This window comes from Leiobunum rupestre, chromosome 3, assembly GCF_980474605.1.
Source record: "Leiobunum rupestre chromosome 3, qqLeiRupe1.1.hap1, whole genome shotgun sequence".
In the NCBI taxonomy this organism is placed as follows: domain Eukaryota; kingdom Metazoa; phylum Arthropoda; class Arachnida; order Opiliones; family Sclerosomatidae; genus Leiobunum; species Leiobunum rupestre.
The window spans coordinates 72,335,900-72,361,015 of NC_143386.1; the positions used below are offsets into that span (position 1 = coordinate 72,335,900).

The window sequence follows — 25,116 nt, forward strand, 5'->3', positions numbered from 1 at the left end:
ATCACGTGATCTAAACTTCAAATAACCCTCAAATTCTATCGGCTATCTCTCTGAGATAACAGTTCTAGACACTCGAAATTAAACCGTCTCGTGCTCGAAACTGCATCTAATTATTCCCATTGACGTCACATATTAATCCACTTGGAAAAAAAAACAATTTAGATTCCTCTCGAGAGCTTTTGAAGCAATCATAGCCTAGAAAACAATGTAATTAATAGAAATTTACATTAAATTAGTATACTATTAGTACCATTTTGTGAACTACAATTTTGCGGTAGAAACGTTTTCAAAATACCACAAAATGAACTCAAATAAGAAAATTGTAATTAAAATTATCACTACGGCTATAATTTTAGAAGGTTGTTTCAGGACGGCGTTTATGGCTGATGTTTGTACTTATCGGAAATGAAGTTAAATGGAATATTTTGCGTAAATAATCATAAATTTTAGCCTAACCCTAATATATTCTCGAGAACTGAACAAGTTCTTTGGGAATAAGAGATAAGCTTACTATCTTCCCATCGGTCCTATATAAGGGGGTGTCAGAACAGGGGAACGTCACTCTATTGTTGTTCTTTGTGCGTCTAGTACCAGGATTTTTTAAGCGCGCTCTCTCTACGTAAGTTTATTTTTTTATATATTTTTTCATAATTTTGGAATAAGGTTTAAGTAAATTGGCATTAAAATGAAAGGTGTACAATACCCAGAAATTAATTTAGTTGATACCCCGGAAATGATTATAATCGACTCCCCTGAATTGATTGACATAACTGATAACGAGCTCCCGGAAGTACCCATAGTAACTTTACCCGATTCTCCAGAAATGGAAATAATAGATTTAACTGATACCCAAGACCCTACCCTTTCCTTAACTACAGTAACTGATTCGCAATTGGAACGTTTAAAAGAAATGACAATGGTACGAGATTATCTTAGAGAATATCAACTAACCCATCAAATCTGTTCGCCCCCTATCGTTAATTTACCTTCACCCCTTTTAAGACCTAGTTCTATCCCACCTGACGAAGTACGTTATTCGCCCTCGTATACGCCTATGGATGTTCCCTCACCCTTTCTAGAACCAGATGACACGTGCCACTCTTTATGTTTGGAAGATAATTTTATCATGTCGCCCCCAGTACGGACAGCATTCGGCGCTTAGCTGAGAACGTACAAGTTGCCCGACGGGACGCGGAGGAACTTGCAGCCGCAGCCGCAAGGGCTGCCGAAATTTTCGAGGAAGCTAAAGCGTTGTTAGCTGCTCGTACGGCTAGTAGTAGCAGGCCCCCTCATAATATTTCCCATCAGCGTAATAATGACCCCATAGCGGTCGCCGGCCCCTCACGAGCTCCGCAGTATTCACCTCCACCGTCTCAGACTGCTGAGAAAAACGAAGACCCCGAGAACGCGCATTTGGCAACCCCCACTTCGTCTCCTCCTCAATTTGGAGGTGGGCTGGTTGACGTTCCAATAACGCCTCCGTCCTTTCCTAATTTACCAGGTTCTGTTAAAATATTGAATAATAATATCCAAAATTTCCCAAATTTTGGACTTATGGGACGGACTTTAAATGTCCGGTTAGAAAATAATATAGAAAATGGTATTTATATATTGATGGGAACCCTATTAGAGGACTGTTTGCCTTCAGATATGGTTTCGGTTTCATTCGTGAACGTCACTAACCCCGGCTTTCAAATTAACGTCACTTTCCGGCGTCGGGACCAATTAGACTTGCAATGGTTGATGACGTATATCGATGAAAAAAGCTATAGATCCGAGAACGATGGTAGTTTTTTTGAAGGAATAGTTACGGTTTCGTTTAACCGAGTCAGATTACCCCATGGAGGTACTAGATCAGTTAGGTTAGGGATTTCCCTCGAAAAAGAGTTTTACTTTTTATAAAAAATGCACCATAACGATAAATAACCAGGATAAAATTTGTTTAGCACGAGCTCTTGTAGTAGTCATAGCTCATAGAGAATACATGGATAATAAAAATGATGGAGAACTTAAAAGAAAATATACTACTATAAGACAGTGTAGAGGAAAAAATATTGAAACGCAATTACAGACCCGCGAAGCTAGGACCCTTTTGGTATATTCTGCATTAACAGACGAAGAATGCGCGGGTCCGGACGCTTTAACTCGGTTCCAAGAAATCTTGCCCGAATACAGTATTATCGTTTTTCGATTACGCGATCCTGTACCCTTAGTTATTTTCGGCGACGTCGAAGAAGAGAGGGAACTAGAAGGGCCTCTCCGCAAACGTCTTTATCTTCTAAATATTGACACATTTCAACGTAATTACTAACCCCAAACCCCTTTTCGCGTTTAATTACTTTTGCGAAAAATGTTTGATAGGTTTTAATCATCTCACTGACCATAAATGCCTTCTTTTCTGTCGTAGTTGTCATAGACAGCAAGATTGCCTGAAGGACGTAGATAAAATAACTTGCCAAACATGTTTAAGAGTTTTCCCTAATCAAAATTGTTACGATTACCATTTATCAGGACCCGAGCCCTTATGTAATAAAATTTACGTTTGTAATCTTTGCGGAAAATTTGTCAGTATGTTTAAGCGTAAGGCAGTACACGTTTGTGGAGAGACCTATTGTCTTTCGTGTAGTGAGTTTAACCCCGCAGGTCATCTATGTTACATGCAACCTTTAAAGACCGACCGTAAAGATTCTGCCGATAAAACTACACGTTCTCGAATAAAAAGCAATAATAAACGGGTCCACGACTCCGACAATGAACAATCACCACTGACCAAGAGAAGTACTCCAAAAACGGAAGTCTTTGTTTTTTATGACTTGGAATGTAAACAAACAAATCGTACTGACGCCAATGCTTTGATTCACGAACCAATTTTATGCGTTTCGCAAAAAGCGTGTAAATTCTGTTTCGAAGAAAAAGATAGTCAGTACGCATGTAATAAATGCGGTAGTGGTCCTCGGGAGAAAATATTTCTCTCAAAAGACCCCGTCGGCGACTTTCTAGAGTATCTTCGTACGCTTAACAGAGTGGCTGATAAGATAATATGTATCGCCCATAACGCTAAAGGTTACGACGCGCAATTTACAGTACGTAAAATGGTCGATTTAAAGTGGACCCCTAAAGTCTTGACAGACGGAACCAAATTCATGAATGTGCAGTATAAAAAATTAAAATTCTTAGATTTTATGCCCTTTGCACTTTCTCAATTCGTTTCCACATTTGGTTTAGATAATAATAATTTAAATAAGGGACATTTCCCGCATCTATTGTTTAATACCGTAGACCATGAATTTGATCCCGGCCGTTCAAACGAAACCAATTACGTACTACATAATGACATGCCTCCGATGGACGCGTACGACCCTAATCGTTTAAGCGGTAAGGCCTACGATGAATTTATCCTGTGGTATAACGATTCCCGGTCCGAAGCTTGCAGTAATTCGGACCCCAACTTTAATTATTTTGATTATAAAAGAGATTTAATCCGGTACGGTCGCCAGGACGTAACCATTCTTTTGCAAGGCTGTTTATCGTATCGTTCTATTTTCATGGATAAATTCGAAATAGACCCGTTCTTAGCCGCGATAACGATTGCGGGAGTATGCAGTTTTATCTTTAGGAAACACTTTTTACAGCCCGATACGATTGGTGTAGTGCCCCCTTTCGGCTATCGTATGAACTGCAACCAGAGTTTTGGAGCGATCGAATGGCTTGAATGGGAGTCTCACTTACGAGGGAAGGAAATACAGTCTGCTTTTAATGGATTTGAACCTAGAATTCTTAACATTAACGTGGTCGGACTTCTCGATAACGAAGTGTTTCAATATCACGGATGTTATTATCACGGCTGTAAAAAGTGTTTTCCTATCAATAGAAACTTAGCGTTATACGGCGACCACACACATACCCATAATTCGCGATACGCGTCAACCGTTGCGACCACAAACCACTTGAAACAATTGGGATACACTGTCCATGAGAAATTTGAATGTATCTTCAAAGCCGAGAGGAGTACTAACCCCGCCATCAATGCCTATCTTTCTACTCAAAATTTAAAATTAAAAATTAAAGAGCCAATCCGCCCCCGCGAAGCCTTTTTCGGAGGACGTACGTCAGCCTTGAAATTACATCACAAGTGTAAAGAGGGGGAGGAAATTAAATACATTGATATTTGTTCACTCTATCCGTGGTGTAAAAAGTATTGCAAGTTACCCGTGGGACACCCTAAAATACATGTAAAAGCTCCTTTCCCTGACATTTCTACCGTAAACGGTTTAATAAAAGCCACAATGTTACCGCCTCAATCTATCTACCATCCCGTTTTACCCCAAAGAATAGGATCGAAACTAGTGTTTGCCAACTGTCAAAAATGTAGTGAGTCTCGAAACCAGCAGGATTGTCCCCACGAAGACTCAGAACGAGAAATAACTGGTACTTGGGTTGCAGACGAGGTACAGTTGGCAATCGAAATGGGTTACAAGGTCATTTCTATTCACGAAATTTGGGAATACGAGGTAGTAAAATACGACCCGATATCGAAAGAGGGTGGTCTTTTCTCCGAGTACGTCAACGCGTTTCCTAAACTCAAACAGGAATCCAGCGGCTTACCCACGGGAATAGAGACCGATGAAGAGATTAAGAAATACGTTGACGAATATTACGAAAAGGAAGGAGTAAAACTTGATCCTACCAATATTAAAAAGAACCCTGGACCTCGTACCATCGCGAAGCTTTGTCTTAACTCTTTTTGGGGTCGTTTTGGTTTAAACCCTCGCAAAGACCAATCGGCTATTATTAGCGATCCCAAAAAGTTTTTCGATTTATTCTTAGACCCCGACATAGAAGTTAAATCGGTTATTCCCTTAAGTCAAACCCATTGCGTGATCAAGTGGGCGTTTTTGAAAGATATTGATCTTGTTGGCTAGGATCAAGTCATACTCTTATTTAAGGAGATTAGGCCGTCTTTCGTATTATTATGATACGGACAGTTGCATTTATCTAAAATTACGTAATGGGATAGAGATTGAGACGGGAAACTATCTCGGAGACATGACCGATGAGTTGGCAAAGTACGGAAAAGGCTCGTACATCCAAGAATTGGCAACAGGTGGCGCAAAAAATTACGCCTTTAAAGTACTAAACCCTACGACCGGTAAAGTCTCCTACGAGATGAAGGTCAAAGGGTTCCGTATAAATCAAGGCATTAAAGATTTGGTTAATATGGACACGCTTAAAAGATTGATAGGCGTCGACGGGGAAACGAACGAGCCAGTAACCGTACCCCAGCCGAGGCAGATTTTGCGTCTACCCGATCATACGGTCGTTTCCGTCGACCGTACTAAAATCTATAGACCCGTCGTAGACAAGGTACGGTTACTGGATGACTTCACTACGGTACCCTACGGCTATAAAGCGAATCTAATTGGTCCTGAGGACGGGGACGTAGAGCCCTCCAATCGCTAATTCTCGCTTAAAATTAGTCTCACCACTCTAAAGTGAATATAGGTTTCAGTCTTACGACTCTAAAGTGAATATAGTCTTCCGACTCTAATGTGAATATCAAACCTATACGGGGTAAGGGACGAAATAGGTTATTCGATTATATTTTTCCTCCGCTGAAGAGTCCCATAAATTTAACCGAATTTTAATTTACATTTTCATTTGTACGCTAGTACTCGAAGGGAGATAACCATGCAATTTATTCATCCGTTTACTTACGTAACGGCAGGCCCGAGTCAGAGTGGCAAAAGCTATTTAATTGAATCTATAATTAATCACGAAGAGGAAATGTTTGTTCCGGGTTTCAAAGAAATACATTGGTATTACGGAGAATGGCAAGCTCTATACGATAAAATGAAGCACAGGGTAGTTTTTAAAGAAGGATTGCCTGTTTTATCTGATTATGACGGAAAAGATCCAATATTATTAGTTATCGACGACCAGATGAGCGAGAGTAAAGGTCAAATTGGCGATTTATTCGTGAAAGGGACCCATCACCGTTCTCTAAGCGTTATTTTTATTACACAGAACTTATTCCATCAATCAAAAGATAGCAGAACCATTTCCCTGAATTCGCATTACATAATTTTATTGAAAAGCCCCCGAGACCGTCAGCAAGTGGCTTATCTCGCTAGATAAATGTTCCCTGATAAGTGGCGTTTTGTAGTAGACGCCTACGAAGACGCGACTTCGAGACCTCACGGTTACCTAGTATTCAATTTAACTCAAACTTGTCCCGAAGATCAAAGAGTCTTAACTAATATTTTACCGGGAGAAACGTGCTACGCCTATCTCCCCAAATAAATAGAACTAACATTTCGTAATTTCAATCAGTTATGAATCATGTCTCGTAGAGTGCGTATCGAGAGAGACACTCTCCGATATCTCGGTCGTTGTAAACCAGTTCAAAGAAAAGCCATTTTAGCTAAAGCCGACAAATCCCTCATAGACGCTATCAGTGAATGTATTCATAACACTTTAATTGTTAACGTAAAACTATCAAATACCCAAAAAACCAGGTTATCTCGTCATAAAAATACCCTTCGAAAACTAGCCAGTAAGCGGGTAGCTTGGAAAAGTAAAAAGAAATTGTTAGTTCAGTCTGGGGGCGGATTTTTCTGAGGATGTGGCGGAGGACGACCTGTTTTTCCTTGGGGGAAAAGGGGATGTAAAACCTTACGAAGGTACTTTTTGAACTCTATACGTAGTGACGTGTGGACAGTGTCAAATCAAGTTCCAATAACGATATCAACTTAATTCTGCGCCATAGAAATGTCAAATTTAATTTGGTGGGTGTAATTGGTTTTCAATGAAACTTAATTGTTTTTTACATACAATCCCTATTTGTTTCCATTGAATATAATATAGCTGTTTTCGGAAGAATAATGTGATGTAAAAATGTTGGCATAATCTCATGTCTAATAGATATTTGGGGTTTTAAAAGTATTTGGATCAAGTTTTTCTTAAAAATGTCCTAATTGCCTTTACGGCATTATTTACTTTTTATTATGCCCAATCTTTATAAAGTGTTAATTGATGTTTTATATACGGTTAGTTGAGGTATTTTTAATAGTGAATGCTAAATACGCTGTTTATTAACTGTTGATAAGCAGATTTTATTTATACGCATTGTGAAACATGTAAATGTACAAAATGTAAACGCTAAAAATAATACTACTAAATAACAATACTAACGTAGTATATACTTTGCTAAAATAGGATGTATAATTAAATTTATTTCTTAGGTTTCAACCGATTAACTCTCGTTTCCATTTAGAACTTAACAATGTAGTTTCACTCGTGTAAAACACATTTCAGAAGAACAAATTTATTAGGAATAATTTAGTTTGCTCAATATTTCTACCCTATTGTGGCAAGTACCAATTAAGCACGTGGAATACTAGGCCCTCCTTAGTTCTAATGTCGAAATGGTCGGAAGGGCCGCCAAAACGTCTGCAGACCACCTGTGTCGAGATATCCAAAAAGGTCAAGAAAAGTGGACCACTGAATCGGAATGCATAGGGTAGGTGCAAGGTGCAATACACTTATACGTTAGTCCTTTGGTCTACTTTCCTGTAATATTTTTACCGGTTTTTTCTAGCGTGCAGATAAACTTTACCCATTAAAAATTGTAGGTAAAAAAGGTTTTGATATCGACTAAGCTGGTGAATTTAGCGATGGAATATTAATCATTTGAAAACCAAAATAAATATAATCAAATTTCTAAACATACAATAGCGCGATTAACTGTTACGGGATAAGAGCTTTTAGATATTTGAAAATTTTATTTTCTGTTCTCATTCCAGTTTAAGAGGCCAATATCGCGATTTTTGTTTCATATTTTAGGCCATTATTATTTGACATTTTAATTAAAAAAGGTTTAGATTTAATGACAAAAAAGGTAAGGGCTAAATGTTTCCAATAAAAATGAGCATTAGAAATAATTATTGGATCAAAATTGTCGTGACACTCTAAACCGAGTGGGGGAGTTCGAATTTTGTAACTTATGATGACCTTGAAACATTAGTTCAAGGTCATTCAAAATTTATCTCGAGAACCATTAGGATTAGGAGAATGGTTCCAATTAGAAAAATGCCCGACAAGGTTTTTTAAGTCAACTTACCTTTCACCTGAGGTAAATAAACGAATAACTGGTGGCTTTACCGGGGAGTTGGGGTCCAGCTCTTGTAACTCATAAGGGTGGTGGGGCACTAGGAGATGTTAGCTCTGATCAAATGGTCCTACCTCCACCCCCGACTTCGGTCACGTATGGGCTGGAAACTGGGCTTAGGCTCAGGCTAACGCAGAGGATCCGTGCAAACTGGCCACCTCGGTGGATTGGGTAGCTTGCTGTGGGGTGGTGGCCCTCCGTATGAGGCGCAGTGGTCCCATTTCCCGGTGCCAGCTGTTCCGGGTTATGCGGACTGCTGTGTGCCCGTCATTCCCTTTTAAACACTCTTTCTGAAGGGTATGGCTCTCTACCTACGTAGGTAGGTTGTCGGCTGGAGTTGCCATAGCATCCGCTCTTATTCCCACTGCTGTGTGCGAAGTGAGGGATTGGTCTTCCCATTGTTGCACCTTCTGCTGGGTTTAGCGGCTTGCGTCGAAGGTGAGACCGTCGGCGGTAGGGTTCTCTCGCTGCCTTGGCTGTTCTGTCACCTGTCTGTTCTGTGGACGCTGGCGTAGGGCATTATGATAAGGACCTCCGGTGGTGTGCACTTTGTTTTCGGTACACCGGGCAACAAATCTGATACACAAACTCCCCTCCCATCCGACCCCTTCTGTAAGCTTCTGATTACATCCGTAGACAAGTTACACTGGTTTTAGGGGTTTTCCCCCGAGATCTTCGGTTTCCCCTTCCATAAAAACTTGTTGAGGTTAACGGCCATAGTTAGTGTAGGGAGCTGTTGGCTTGCAGGGCTTGCCACCACCCTTCTACGAGCTATTTCAATGGTCGTATTTTGACACTTACTCATGAGTAAGTCTATGGAGCTTTAGGCTGGAGCAGTGCTGCCAGACATAACATTTTTAGAAAGGCTAGCATGGTGCTACAAAGACGAAAGAGTCAACAATTTTAGAGTCCTGTAGGCTTTATAATGCATTTGAATTGATATTAATCTTTGGATAGGATTTGATTTGCTGCATCGACCAAAGAATCAACCAACATGTTGGGACTCCGTAGGATTATAGGATTGAAAATAAGATTTTTACTCTTTGCTAATTTCTTAATAATTTTGTCAGCGAATGTATTTAATTGTTCTTATACCTTTTTTTGTTATATATTACGAATTTAGAAAGGTAAAATGTTGTTTTTATATCAATATCTTGGTTATTGTGTTTTATTTACACTTTTTTAACTTCGTGGAATGGTTTTCATGTTGTTTTAGCTCGTAATTAATTTTAAAAACCAAGGCTTAATTAGTTAAAATATTAGTTTTTAACTATTTATTACTTGGGCCTGCGGTATTAATTTAATTAAGTACCGCGATAATTAAGTGGTACTATAGTTAATTAGGTAGTACTATAGTTAATTAAGTGCTACTATAATTAATTAAGTAGTACTATAGATGTGGAGAGAAGCACATTGTGAAAAACTAATTGAAAAGAGACTTAAAACCGTTTTAAGTCTCTTTTCAATAAGTAGTACTATAGTTAGTTAATTAAGTAGTACTATAGTTAGTTAATTAAGTAGTACTATAATTAGTTAATTAAGTAGTACTATAATTAGTTAATTAAGTAGTATTATAGTTAGTTAATTAAGTAGTATTATTGTTAGTTAATTAAGTAGTACTATAGTTAGTTAGTTAATTAAGTAGTACTATAGTTAGTTAATTAAGTAGTACTATAGTGAATGAGGTAGTACTGTAGTTAATGAGGTAGTATTGTTGTTAATTGTGTAGTAATGTAGTACGGCATTCAATTAAGTTGTTATGCCATTTATTGAAAGTCTAGACTTCTTTTGGAGTCTACTCACATCCACAAGCCACTATCGAGTTCTTCTCTTCCATATGACAATTTTATATTTATCTATTTATTTATTTAACCAGTGAAAACGCTTATAAAGCTAGTGATGGCTTTTATACGAGCTTCAATACAAAAATAATGGTAACAATCATTTATCCAAACTCAATATTGGTATACTTTATATAACTCCTCAACATTTTAATTAGGGTCTAACGGTGGTACTTCGGAGGTAAATAGATAGCCTACTTCGAAACGTTAATACTGAACCGATTCTAATCGGTGACATAAATTGTAATCTTTCTGCAAAACCTTAAGCAATAAAAAATAAACTATTAAGAGAACGATTCTAGATTTAAAAAACTTACAACTTCGTATACTAGAATGAAAAGGCTGACGCCTTGGGACGGGAGGGTGCAAGAGCTGGGTTTAGTGGGCCTGTATTTGCTCTTCCCATCCCCCGTGACATCCAAGTATATATCGGATTTTCAACTCAAGCTTTGGCTTGAGATGAATGGTCATAGGCAGGACAAGGAGTTTATCCCTGGCCCCTCTAGGCAGAGAGCAAAAGAGCTACTCTCGCTCATTAAGACGAATATAAGGTTGGTAACTGGCCTATTTACAGGCCATTGCTGAAATGTATTGAGCAAAAGATGGCGCTATCTCTACCGCATCCAAACCTCCTGGGTTTACTCGAATCTTCGCGAGCAGCGATGATGAACAGAATGACCGGGCGATGTAGAGAGTAGCTATGCAATTACTATTGTTATACCAATAATTATTTTTTTTTGTTATATAACGTATTCGTTTAAATTAATTATAATAACTTATAGTAAGTCAACCTTGTTGTCTTTATTCAACGCCTAGACGAAACATAATAATTGCTAACTTAACAGACACCTAAATCTTATTGGAGTCAGTGATGACCCAATTTGTAGGGCTTGTCTAACCGAGGAGGAAACTATCACATTCTTTGTAGCTGTGACTATTATGCGGCTCAAAGGTTTGAGCATCTTGGTATGCATCGGTTGGAGACGCATGACTTCTTCAACATCCCGGCCCAACAGATTCTTAACTTTGTGTCGGAAATAGGACTTTTTTTTACCTAAAGTCACAGGCTGGGGTTGTACAAAGGTCGAAGTGCGAGGCTTTCCACCCCTTCAATAATAATAATTAGTAGGGGCCGGGTGGTTGGGTCAAGCGCAACCCTGCACTTCGACCAGAGGTCCATTGTGCAGCTACAGCCTTTTAGACTACATGGAAAAGCCCAGTGTCTGAAACGCAGCGCGAAATTTGCTTTACCAAGGTATTGGAAAGATCGCTCGTTTAAAGCCTGTGCATACCAAAATACTTTCATGGTACGAGTGTTTTTGCATTAATGCTGTGTCATTGAGAAGTTGAATTAGCAAAATCAAAAGATCTTATGTGTTTTCTAAAGTGAAAGGTTTTTGTTACAGGAATCAATTTGCAATTGAAGAAATCATGGTAGGTTTAAATACATACTTTTAGAAATCTTTGATAAAAGCAGTGATGTCCAGTTATGGGCATGGTAGTTATTTGATTTCACTGTCAACAAGCTTGTAATTTACTTTTGTCTCTACTAGGTTTAGGAATTTCCTTGTGAAAAATATAAATGCCGCCCCTAAAATAAAATAAAAAATATAACATGGTTACTCAGCCTTCCCTGAAATCTAGAAAAAAAAGGAAACCAAAATCATACCTAGGAGGATTAAAAAATGAAAATTAGCAAAAACTCTTTGGAGGTTTAATTTTAATTACTTAATTTACAAAACTAAGCTACGGTCGCTTTGGCGCCAATACTAGCGCCGTTGTCAGGCTAATTAGTACAGAGGTTTTTCTATGGTAAGAGCAATCTATTTTAATTAACCTTTTTTTTTAATTTATCATTAAAAACGTATCGTGATTCTCCTTATAAATATTTCCGATTACTTTGCAAACTTTTAAAAGTTTGTTTTGCTCCACTTCAATTATAATTTTTTAGTCTAAAATCACTGTGGCTTAGTATAAGCCCTATTTGCTATAAATTAAGTGATATTTTATTAAATTGTCAGTTTCATTTTACACCTGTCTATCTTCATTATTTTTGTGTTAATTACAGAAAATAAGTTAAACTCTAGGCCTAAAAATTAGATACAACTACCCTTACCAAAAAATAAGTTGGTTTTTAGTTGGCTTTTAGTTGGTTTACACATTTCAGTTGATATTAAGTTGGTTTTAAGTAGGCTCAAGTTTCCAGCATATTTCAAGAAACTAGTTAAAGGGGTAATAAGTTGGTTTTAAGGTGGTTTTAAGTTGGCTGGAAAATACTTCTTTTTTCTAAGTTGGTAATTAGTTGGTTTTTAGTGGTCAGAAAATTTCATATTATTTTTAAGTTGGCTTTAAGTTGCCTCCATTAAGCGAAATCAGAGTTGGTTTTAAGTATACTTCTAGTTGGTTTTAAGTAGGTTTAAACTTGGTTTTAAGTTGGTATTTGAGACAAATACCAACTTAAAACCAAGTTTAAATATTTTTTAGACAACTTATTTTTTGGTAAGGGTAATTTGTTTAAATATTGGTTAACCGGAAATCGCCAGTGTTAATTAAGGCAGTGAAATTCTATGGTACTAAAAGGAAAGAAAGTAAGCTTATGCCTCATTATCTTTAAAAAGGAATTTGTTTAATTTTTTAGTTATTTTAACATAACTGTGCTTATTTAAATTACTTAAGGCGGCCATTTTAGCTATGCAATTCCATGTCAGAACTTAAAAAGCTATTTGCTTTTTATTTTTAATTTTTGAATTTTAGTCTAGTTAAATGTTTTTTTTTAATATTTTCTAACAATATGACATAAAGCTCTCAGCAAGAGTAGCCAGGTTCGATACTAGTTTGTGGCTCTGGGTTAAAAGCTAGAGCAACTACTTCTGTGTTGAGTTTGGAAGTTTCACCCGATATCTTCGGGTTCCCCTTTCTATAAAAACTTGTAAAGGTTAATGGTAATATTAAGTGTAGGGAGCTGTTTTCTCTAGTGGCATGAAGAGATGGCCACCACCCTCCTATGTATTACAACCCGGCAAGAAAGTAAGTTTTGGCCTATACACAAGACTACTTAATTAAATTAAAATTGATTTTAAAGGGACATGTGTTTATTAATGGTTTATGCTTGTGCTTAATATCGGTTGCTAGCCTGAATTTTAACTCCTGACTAGTATTCTTTACATGCATTGCTAATGAAACCAATAACTGGGTTATGAGTTTCTAGGCACTGAGTTTAAGCCATAGTTTAGCATTCCAAGATCACATTATCCTTGAGTCGACACGGCATTTATCCTTTTCCAGTATTAAAGATTATATACTAATGACGAGGTAGTAGCTCACTGGAAACCTCTGGAGAGTAAATTGTTATTAGTGCTGAAAGCAAATTAGAGGTAGGATTTTCTGTAGAAAGTCTAGAATATTTGCTACACCATGCCTTTTGTCCATGTAGAGAAATTTGATCTTTTGAACTGAAAACTGGCAATTTTAAGTTTCAAAATTAAAAGGAGTAAAGTGTTTAAAAACATGCAAATATTCTAGAGGTCATCATTTTGGAAATATATTTTGGTCTCTTGTTGCCTACTTAAATAATAAACCTTTAGTAAGTCCTGTCCACCTTCCCAGTGTGAAACAATGTATGGAAGTGTAAATCATGTTTGATAGCTTGATCAGCTCAATTGTTTTCTTCTGTTTAATCTGTATTATTTTGCTTTATAGCAAAAAGAGTTGTTTCAAAATACCAAGGCGCCTAGTCTTTTAGTATGCAATACCAATAATGTGGAAATAGATAGTTTATTTCTTTATCTTTCTTTTCAACACAAAAGCAAAGTATCATATCGACACTATTAGACTCTTGGACAGACAAGCTTGTCCTCCTAACTAAGTCTTCTGTTATCCTTTTTCCTATCTTGGCTATTTTATTTTTGTTTAATTCAATGATCAATTGCACTTATGGGATGTATTATTGAAATTTGGTACATTCATTTAAAAGTGTGTGGTTTGGCCGTGTACGGGGCATTTCTTCAACATTGTACCAGGTAACAGCAAAATTATTCAAGATAGTAAATTTTAAGTTTGGTCGCATGCTTCTTAGAAGTTCATTGCTAAGAACTAGCGCTCAAGAGTTATTTTGGATTGGTTTTATTTTCATATATGTAAGGTAATTTACGAAGCAATGAAATTTTTGGAACCGTTATCCAGGTCTATTTATGTCTACTTCATAAAACATGTACAGAAATTGCACTATTGGTGCCAACTAGTGTGGGTTTATTTCTTAGGTATAATTAAATAAAATTAGCATAATTAAATTTAGTTTTAACCATTACATCCTAATATGCTTAGAATAAAGTAATTTTTTTAGTTTATGGCTGTTCATTGGACAACAAAATGAAATTGGAAATAAAAAACGTTTTCTTAAATGGCATTATTGAGGCGTCATCAGGAAGAAGTGAATTTGAAGATATAATTTGGTAATGTTCTTAGATTCACATTAAATCTCTTAGGGCACCATAGTCTTCCTTAGATTTTTCACGCGTATACATATATAGTTTAAAGCTTATACTTAAGTTTCTAATAAACATAAAATGCTCCATGAAAATGTTGTCACTACATATTCAATTGCTATTCCAAGCTTCAGAGCTAAGTGAAACTGTTTATTTGTGATTTTTAACATGGCGAGAAATAAATATAAGTCTTAGACTATATAGCTCCTGGACTGACTTGATAATGGTATATTTTCAGCATGAGAATAACTCTCATTGATGTATTGGAAAGTTATGTTTTCAAAATAGAAAAATTAATGGATCTATCTCAATGAAGAAATCAAAGAAAATCATTGCCAGCCAATTACCATTACCACTTTTATTGAACACTATGGGTAGTTTGTGGTCCTAGGCTGCTTTGCCCAACTAATATTTCCCCCCTTAATTGTATATTTTCAAGATGATCAATCATTTCTTTTTTTAAATTCTAAGGTGGAGTCTGTACACAGCTAGTTCAGTTGAGGGAACTAATAACTCTCCTTAAGCCAGTGCGTGAGTAGTAACTATTATTAGTTTCTTTTAAGTTTTATGCAAAATAAGTAAATTTAAAGCAGGTCTCTCAATTATTTACAGTTGGCCATTGCCAACTTAGTCAGTAACGTTATTAAGGTCCTTGGCGTTCACTAGTTAAATTTGATTTGAAGCCTTTTCTGAACATGTGAGGGTCCGGCTGTCACATTATTTATTGCACTGAACTTAGCCAACCCTTAGATTTGCCGCTGGCTTTTGGTGAAAAGAGACCACAGATATAGGAATTCATGTTGCCGTGCCACAGGAAAAATAAATTAATAACAAAACTACATGCTGTTGTTGGAATAAAAAGACAAAGCCAATGATATTTGTGTTAAATGCTTAGATACCAAAGTGATATGTAATTTAGTATAACCACAAGACTGTACTTAGTTTCATATGCCTGTAATCATTGTGCAGATTTTTAGGAAGTGCATGGCTAGCTCCTCAAGATTTATAAATATTATAGAATAAAAATAAATTGCAATACCAGTAATGAAAAAAATCATGCGTAACACATTAGCTCTTGGAATTTCTGATGTATTGCATGAAATGTAAATTTAATCATGACTCACAAAAAGGTTTATCATAATTTAAAAAAAAGACAGCTTCTACAATTCCCACTACAAATTCTAGGTGTATCTTATGACAAGTTAGAAAATAAAGAACACTAAAGGCCTTTTCACACGAGCCAACTTTTTGACCCAACTAGATGAGTAAACTTGAGTTGAGTTAACTAGTTCGTTCGTGTGAATAAAAGTTCGATGAGTTGATAAACTAAAAAAGTACACAAGAAAAGATGTATCACTGATCAATTTTTGCTGACTCAGTATTTTGATTTGAAAAGTTCGCTCGTGTGAAAAGGTCTTTAGTCATGTTTCCATTGATAATGTGATAATGGGGAGCAATTTTTATGTACCATTTGTATTTATTTCAGTTTCATTATATCTGAATGATCATTCCTTTATCACAGACGATCCCTTACCAAAAAATAAGTGGTCTAGGAAATACTTTAAGTTGGTATTTGAGACAAATACCAACTTAAAACCAACTAAATACCAACTTAAAACCTACTTAAAACCAACTTACAAATAATATGTCATTTTCTGACCACTAAAAACCAACTAAATACCAACTTAAAGAAAAAGGCATTTTCCCACCAACTTAAAACCAACTTATTACCAACTTAAATGTGAATAGTATTGAATACCAACTAAATACCAACTAAAAACCAACTTATTTTTTGGTAAGGGATTAACCACTACAAGAGGTGAAGTACTGCGCCCACGAGCCAAAGAAATCTTGCAATATGCATCAAAATTGTGAAATACTGCCTCGGGACATAAATGGAATCTTAACGTTTTTCCCCTCCACCTTTATAGTGCTGAGAAAACACACTTAAAATCAGGGTTCGCAAAACCCAGCCAAAACAGGATTTTGCCGGGACATGTGGGAAAACCGGTGAAACAGGCTAAATTACTCATTAATATATCTATTAAGTTACGAATTTGTGGTATAATTTCTTGTTTGTGTATTATGTATAGACAGACGAGTGAATAGAATAGAAGAGAGTATCACTGCTTTTATTAATTTTTTATTGAATTTTGCTACTAGGTGTGGAAAAACCATGGAAATACATTTTTCCACACAGTTTTTAACAGGAAAAAACCGCGGTTTTTTCCACCCTTGGAAAAATCGTGCCAACCCTGCTTAATCTGGCCGTGGGCTACAATCACGGAAAGGGATAAGAATAGTTAACAATAATTTATTTCAATTATTTTAAAGTGTAGACGACTTAAGGGTTTTAATGGCAACAAATTTTATTGGTGGAAACTAATAGTCCATTTCAAATTTAAAGATTTATTATAAGGTTTTTTCAAACAATGAAAGTTGTATTTCTAATGACAACCTCATTTTTTTTGTGCGTTTAGAATAAAAGAACGTTGTAATATTGGCCTAGCCAATGAAAGAAAAGTATCATAATACACATCCCGACCACAAAGGAAAATTTATTGGTTTTAAAACAACATCTTAAGTAAAAAGTAGTAAAATGTGCAAATTTATCCCTTTTTGTTTTAAATGTAGTTATGTGCTGAACATGATGCTATAATTTTTTTCTTTTAACAAAAACACCTATGGAAGTTTTACTGTGCATCAAAAAAAGGGCAAAAGTTAATTAATATTTTTGTCAAAATATTTATTTCTGAATTTTTATTGAATTCATTAATTCTGTGTTGGCTCTCTTTATAGTAAACTATTGCAGTGTAATAGCACTACCTATTAAGCAAGACCCATGCATGCATTTTTTTTTTGAAAGCCCAAAACAATTTGGATTTAAAAATTTGGGTTAAAAACTGGGAAGGTTTCATAACCACTAAGATATAATTATCAAAACTTTTTTTGTAGTTCTGAAGCATGGAGTCTATCAAAAAATTTCTAGATCAGACTGGTCTGCCTTACGTTTCAGAAACATATTATCTTAGGGATGTGCGAGTAGTGGTTTTTGGTGATCGAGTCGGGTATCGAGTACTCGACAAGCTTCTGTTGAGTAGTCGAGTCGGGTAATATTTTGGTCGAGTCGAGTACTCGATTAAGCTAAAATTTTTCCTTATTCGAGTATCAAGTATTTAAGAAAAATCGTTCTGGTACTCGAGTAGTTTGAAAAATCGCCCGGGGTTGTCGATTGAAGAAAAACCAGTAGCTAATTAAAAATTTTAATTAATTTTAATAACTTTAAAATCTAAATTAACTTAATTATATTATTCTTCTACTTAGCTTTAACATAGTTCCGTACGGTTTTTAATTGTTAAAAGAATACGTGAAGCCTAACACCCGAAAAACGCCGCCGTCAGAGTCGTGAAAAACCGCCTAAGTGAAGCTCGATTCGAAACCGAAACTTTAGAGAAAGTTCTAGAAGCCCGCCTTACTTGTTACTACTACCAATTCAAAGCTAGCCGTCGTACCGTATGTCTAAGAGTACCAGGTAACGATGGCATTTATTAATATCATAGCTGTGTACTGTGCAGCCGCGCGTTGAAGATAAAATAAAACGCTTCATCGGTGGAGAAAAGGGCTACCCTTACCAAAAAATAAGTGGTCTTGTAACTTTTTAAGTTGGTATTTGGAACAAATGCCAACTAAATACCAACTAAAAACCTACTTAAAAACCACTTTACACCAACTTAAAACCAACTAAAAGCTTTCTTAATAAAGACCACTTAAAGCCAACTTATAACCTACTTAAAAATTATAAGGAATTATCTGACCACTAAAAACCAACTTAAAACCAACTTCAAAAAATGAGTATTTTCCAGCCAACTTAAAAACAACTTAAAAACAACTTATTACCTCTTTAAATAGTTTATTAAAATATGCTGGCAACTTGAACCTACTTAAAACCAACTTAAAACCAACTTAAATGTGAAAACCTACTAAATAGCAACTAAAAACCAACTTAAATGTGAAAACCAACTAAATACCAACTAAAAACCAACTTATTTTTTGGTAAGGGTAGACGAAGAGAAAGACTCTTTTAGAGGGGGAGTGTGGCGTTTTTTAGACGATTACACGACGGGCTGAATATTATCGACGGGGAAATAACTCGACGAGTTTAGCAAGCGGCTTATTCGAGTAGTCGAGTACTCGAATAAGGCAAATTTTTACTACTCGATAATTGACGAGTATTTAAATTTTCTTATTCGAGTTTGAGTTTCGAGTACTCGACCTCAAAAAACGTCGGGTACTCAATGATGATCGAGTACTCGCACACCCCTATATTATCTCCAAAAATGGCATATCAAGATAAATCGATTTTTTTAATTCTTATTAAAAATAATATTAATAATAACAATAATCAGCTAGGCTAATACCCAACCCTTACCAAAAAATAAGCGGTCTAGGAAATATTTTAATTTGGTATTTGAAACAAATACCAACTTAAAACCAACTAAATACCAACTTAAAACCTACTTAAAACCAACTTACAAATAATATGTAATTTTCTGACCACTAAAAACCAACTTAAAGAAAAAGGCATTTTCCCACCAAATTAAAACCAACTTATTACCAACTTAACTAGTTTACTGAAATATGCTGACCACTTAAAACCAACTTAATATCAACTTAAATGTGAATACCAACTAAAAATCAACTTATTTTTTGGTAAGGGAATATAACAATGCTACTACTACTATTTAGGTAACTGAAAACTAGTTGTTAGGGGTTTCTTTTAGTCCGCAATATAAATATAACAACGACTATCCCCAAAATTAAGTAAATCTCAGAATAATTTGACATAATGCGTTTTGTACGTTTATATTTGGCAGAAACGCATTGTGGTATAATAATACTGAGTAATGGCCATTGTGACTGTTACCCTGGGAATGCAGCCAAAGAAATTAGAGCAGACGAAATTTTACAAAATGAAGACTCTTATTGGTTAATTACGACATAATGCGTTTCTGCAGAGTAACAAAACTTTTCAATTTTAATGCGTTTTTGCATTTTCTCATCTCGGAAACTAGACCAGATAGAAAAATACGGACTTCAAATTTAGAATCGGCGACTAAAATTAGTAAGAGAAGCATTCAAACTCAAAAAAACAATGGTCGATAATGTGTTTCTGAAACGTAGGCCAGTAGTGGCCAAGAGACATGTGTTTTGGTAGTGTAAACCTTGAAGGTAAGCAATTTTTCATGATTTTTTTCATTGGATTGTGAGCGTAGAGGGGCGCCCTCACATTTAGTTTTGGTTCTAGAACAGAAATCCACTTGAGTTAATAGCTTCATATTTTTTTAATTTTCTGACAAGTTTCAGATTTTCTTAGCATTATTTCTTAGACTTTTTCTCCCGCTGCTTCTTTAGAGTATCCTTTGGTTAATAAAGTAAAACAATGGTAATAGGATCGTTATAATTAATAAAAAACCGCAGTACTTCGGCAGAATATGCCTTCAAGGCGGTTCCAAAATTAAGACTAATAAATTTAAGGATATAATCCCTTACCAAAAAATAAGTGGTCTAGGAAATACTTTAAGTTGGTATTTGAGACAAATACCAACTTAAAACCAACTAAATACCAACTTAAAACCAACTTACAAATATCTCATTTTCTGACCACTAAAAACCAACTAAATACCAACTTAAAGAAAAAGGCATTTTCCCACCAACTTAAAACCAACTTATTACCAACTTAACTAGTTTACTGTAATATGCTGACCACTTAAAACCAACTTAATATCAACTTAAATGTGAATACCAACTAAATACCAACTAAAAACCAACTTATTTTTTGGTAAGGGAAAATGAATACTTTAAAAGGAGCTACACTTAAAAACACAAAATAAATGTCCAAAAGGGTATTAATAAAAATAACGCTAAAAAGGAAATAGGACATAGTTACGGAATCAAACGTTTCAAATTGAATATTTACAAAATTAAAATATAAAACTATTAAAAAGTCCCGAGATTAAAAATTAATCTATTTATTCTTCTGTCCCTTACCAAAAAATAAGGTTTTTAGTTGGTATTTAGTTGGTATTCACATTTAAGTTGATATTAAGTTGGTTTTAAGTGGTCAGCATATTTCAGTAAACTAGTTAAGTTGGTAATAAGTTGGTTTTAAGTTTGTTAATTTATATGTTTGTATTGTGTTTGTCATTTGATTTGCTTTACTCAGATCCGTTAATTTAGTTTTTGTTAACTCCAACGGAGTTCAAAGTTAAATTTTCCTCAACTCCCCGGAATTCAATTCAATGAAATTCCAGGTTGACTTTTCATCAACTCAACGGAATTCCAGGTTGACTTTTCCTCAACTCAATGAAATTCAAATTTAACTTTTCTTTAACTCAATAGAACTCAAAGTTGATTTTTTCTAATTACCAAGTCCCGTTTGTCAAATACAGGAATTTTAGTCGTACATCTTTAATATCAGGTTTTCTATGCAATTCTTATCTAGAAATTGTGTTATAACCAGGTTAAAACTTGTGGAGGTTAATGGTAACAGTAAGTGTAGGGAGCTGTTGGCCACCACCCTCCTACGCAATTTAACCTGGCCACCTGAATTAGGCCTTGAGTATTAGCGTAGCGAATTATTATTATTATCATTATTAATTTTGTATCTAAATAATTTTACAGCCATTAGTTTCATAATAATTACAGCATATTAATATCTTAAGATTTTGCTTTACACAACGAGAATTTTTCTGTTAAGTGTCTTCAGTGATATTTTTTTAAAGAAACTTGGAGCCGTGCTATGCTTTTAGAAATTTACCAAAGTGCTCGAGAATATTTCAAAGAAAATAAATCTGAGGTTTTGTTTGTATTTTAATTTTCAAATCCACTTGAAGGAAAAAAAAATGTTTTTTGAGAATTGGACAAATAAATTTTCAATATTAGCCTATGTAATAAATCAACTTTGACTAACATGCATTATCAGCAAAAACAATTGCTACTATCCCTTTAATGAAGAAAATCAATAAACAAACGGAGATGACTTATTGTATTGTTTGAAGTTATAAAAACTGTGTACTATTAATTAAAACATTTTTTTTAGGTGACTGGAGGATTTTTGAGTTCTGAGAAATTGAAAAGCATTTAAATTTTTAATGTCATTACTCTGAATGTGATTTTATTTTACTAAAAATACTGAATGTTTAACCGAATCCAACATAATTCTGTTACATAGATTTTGCTAATTGAAATCCTTTACTTAGGTTTCACAAAGATACTGCTTAGTTTTCTTATTTATGTTGGTCTCTAGTCCTCCAGTCTGCTTGTCATCATAGTGAGCTGTGCTGAAGTGTAGAACTTGTGCAAGATAATATTTTTGGTATATATTTTGCCCACTATAGGGTCTTATTTTTCTGGATATGGCATCCATTCTACATCACTTTACTATTCATAAAGTTAAAATTTTAGAAAAAAAAATTGGCAATTATTAATTAAACTGCCCTTTATTTCAGGGGTTAATAGCATGCATGTAAAAGCTAGACTGTCAAATCTAATGTTTCACTATTACAGAAAGCAACTAAAATTCAAATGGTAGTTAGTTAGATTATGAGCTGGAAATATAAGGAAGTTTTCAAACCAAATTAAGAGGATTTTGCCAAACCTAATTAAAAAGTTAGATTTTGAAACTAACCCTGGTTGTTTTGTTGGTTTAATATAATTTAATAAATGGGGCTAGTAGAGCCAGTGATGGTCGTGTATATCTTGCAGCGTACACAACTAAAGGTTGGACACGAGTTTTTTGGGGAGGATTTTTATATATGATGTATGAAAGAGCGCAACATTTTTAAGTGGCAGGGAGGGGGACGCCACTGACTAGAGCTCTGCATAACAGATAAATTAACTGACAAAATTTCGATTAATCGTAAATATTTTGGTTAACTGTTTATTTATGGATATTATCCATGGATAAAAAAGATTTAACATGCAAAAAATAATTTATTTTCAGATAATTGTAGGTTATGGATAAAAATAAAATAAGTGGTTAATTTTTATCCAAATGCCGAGCTCTACCACTGACCATAGGTTATAAAAGAATAATCTAATGAAACCCTACCATATACGGTTATTATAACAATATGTATTAAAATCACTAAGAATAAAAACAAAATATTTTATAAGACTAGTTTCGTTGACCATTCAGTAATTTCATCAGGTGTGTACAGCAGTGGCGTCGCCAGGTTTTTCTAAATTGGTGGAGCTTAAGCCATAAACTCTGGTCAGGGGCATCCCTTCTAAGGAGATGGGAGGTGGAAACCCCCAAAAAGTTTTTGTAAAGTTGAAAAATCAAGGCTGACTTGGCCAAATTAAGTTTTTGGTGGCCTTTTTTTTAGGAAGCATTTTTTCCAAAATAAATAAACTTTTTGTCAAGTGAAAAAGAAAAGTCAGTATAGTTGGCCAGATCAAGGCTTCTTCCTGTAGAGGAGGGGATTTTTGGAAATTTAGGTGGCGCTTCAGAAATGTTTTGGGTGGCTCTAGCATCGCCTGCACCCGTGAGGGCGTTTTTAAATATCCCAATTGATTACATATTCCAAAAATTAGCTAAAATGGAACTCAGGCTGTCATTACTATTAAAAATTACATTGCATTTTTTTAGGATCTAGAATATTTGGAGATTTTCTTGAAGTTAGTTAAACATAATTATGATCGATTTTGTTAATTTGATTATTTTTTATGTTCCGGCTTAGCAGAACATGCAAAAAATAATGCAAATCTCAAAATCCTGTTAATGTTAGGCGTATTAATTTAAAAAAACAGTTGATGGTTCTTTAAACAAGTAGTAAAAATAACATAAACATTGAACCCTTACATAGCTTTTGATTTTTTGATATGGAATTAAACATTTTTGGGGTTTTATTTAAAACATTTCGAAACGTCTCTGGGAAATGTAAGAGTAGGAACCAGTCCCTACATGTAGTTTGTATTATTTTTGTTCTTTATTAGGTGGTTTTTTTTTCGCTTGTCCGGGGACAAAAAGTGTAAACTTTTTACCCTAAGACGTTTTATTCGCCTGTTCTCGGGGTAAGATTTATCCTGTACCGAATTTTGTTAGCTTGTTCCAGAGTTCTAAGGTTAAATTTTTTACTCCTCCTCGAAAGGAGGTGTAGAGGGAGTAATCTAGCTTTGTCGTCTGTTTAAATTGCGTTTCACGAAAATATAATAATAATAATAAAAACCTTTACTCTTTAATTAACTACTCCCTTCTTACTCTAAATAATTTTTTTCGTCAAGACAGAATTGAAGTAAAATGACGTCATATGGCTACACTTTTTAACCTGCTCAAAAAACCCAGAACAGGCGAAAAAAAACCACCTAATGTTTTAATGAGCCTATTCCACTTAAGTGTTCCAAAGTGAAATTTAACAGATGTTAAATAATGGTAAATAACATTATGGTGCAAACTGTTAAATATAATTAATTTTACATATTATGTATACTATTTACCATTACTTATCAAAATACCTGTGGTATGCACAGTATTTGAAAAAAACGTTGTATGGTAGCGTACTTACAAATGTTCTATAGGTAAGTAGTTGCCTTATTCTTTGATAATTTTCACAATGACCACAGTCATTGAATTGACTAGCTAGTTTGTTTTCCAATAATTATTTATAATTCAGGTTTTGTTAGTTTAAGATTCATAAAACTAGTTGTATTGATTTTAAATCTTCTTATTCTTGGTCCATAGCACAAAAATTCAAAATATGGATTTAAAGGAATTTTTTTCTGAAATTAAAATAATAATAAGTTGATGTTCTGGTATTTTTGTACTGCTCTAGGCGATATCCAGTGGAACAATTCTCTACCTGTAAAAAATAAGATTACTTAGATACCAGTAGTTTATGAAATACAAAAGGGGTAAGATAGGTACTTTACTTTACTTAATATAATAATCAAGCGATAGCAATAAAATAAGCTGGATTCAAACTAAGTCAATGGAAAGAGGGAAATTTATTTGATTATCAGAATTTTTATCACTAATTTCCAACCATGTCTCACATTTTCTATTGAGGAGTGTGACACTAGCATTAAGGCTATATTGGGGTCCATGTATGATTTTGTTGCAATAAAAAAAGTCATTATTTAGTAGATTGTTTTATTAATATATGCTCTAAACATCTGTTGTATCACAATAAAAAAAATTGTTAGATAAACCTGTTATCAATAAACAAAAGTAGTTCAGTCGTCCTTTCAGTATCTGGCTCATCCTTCATGTTGTACAGTCACATTTAATTTAACTATCATGTTCATCCTTTGGAATTGGTATGAAAAGCCTTTGCCCTCAACTACTGCTGGGTCAAACGCAAAGTTTTCTGTGTTGGAATTTTGACACTATCAGGTACGTTATTAATTACACTAAAGTGTTTTAATGTTCTTCAGAAAAGTACTCCAAGTTTCAGCACTTTATAATCTCAGAAAAAGTAGCTCTATGAGCAAGGATAGGTAACATAATATCCATAAGTATAACACTTCTAACCTTATCCCTGCATTTTTCCTCACTACCACCGTAAATGTAGGTTGATATCAATTGACCACAATGATTATACTGTATTATGTTTTATTTTACATT

The 25,116-nt window shown here is 34.8% G+C and overlaps 1 long non-coding RNA gene across 2 annotated transcripts; it reads left to right on the plus strand.

Annotated features, from left to right (window-relative positions):
- The first annotated feature begins 8,950 nt into the window (after positions 1-8,950).
- On the plus strand, positions 8,951-17,674 carry LOC149954562 (uncharacterized). Of its 2 annotated transcripts, XR_016479915.1 has the most exons (4): positions 8,951-9,294; positions 11,415-11,442; positions 14,351-14,459; positions 14,964-17,674. It is a non-coding gene; the product is annotated as an uncharacterized LOC149954562 (long non-coding RNA). The 2 variants fall into 2 exon arrangements; XR_016479916.1 differs by lacking the exon at positions 11,415-11,442.
- Positions 17,675-25,116: the final 7,442 nt, after the last annotated feature.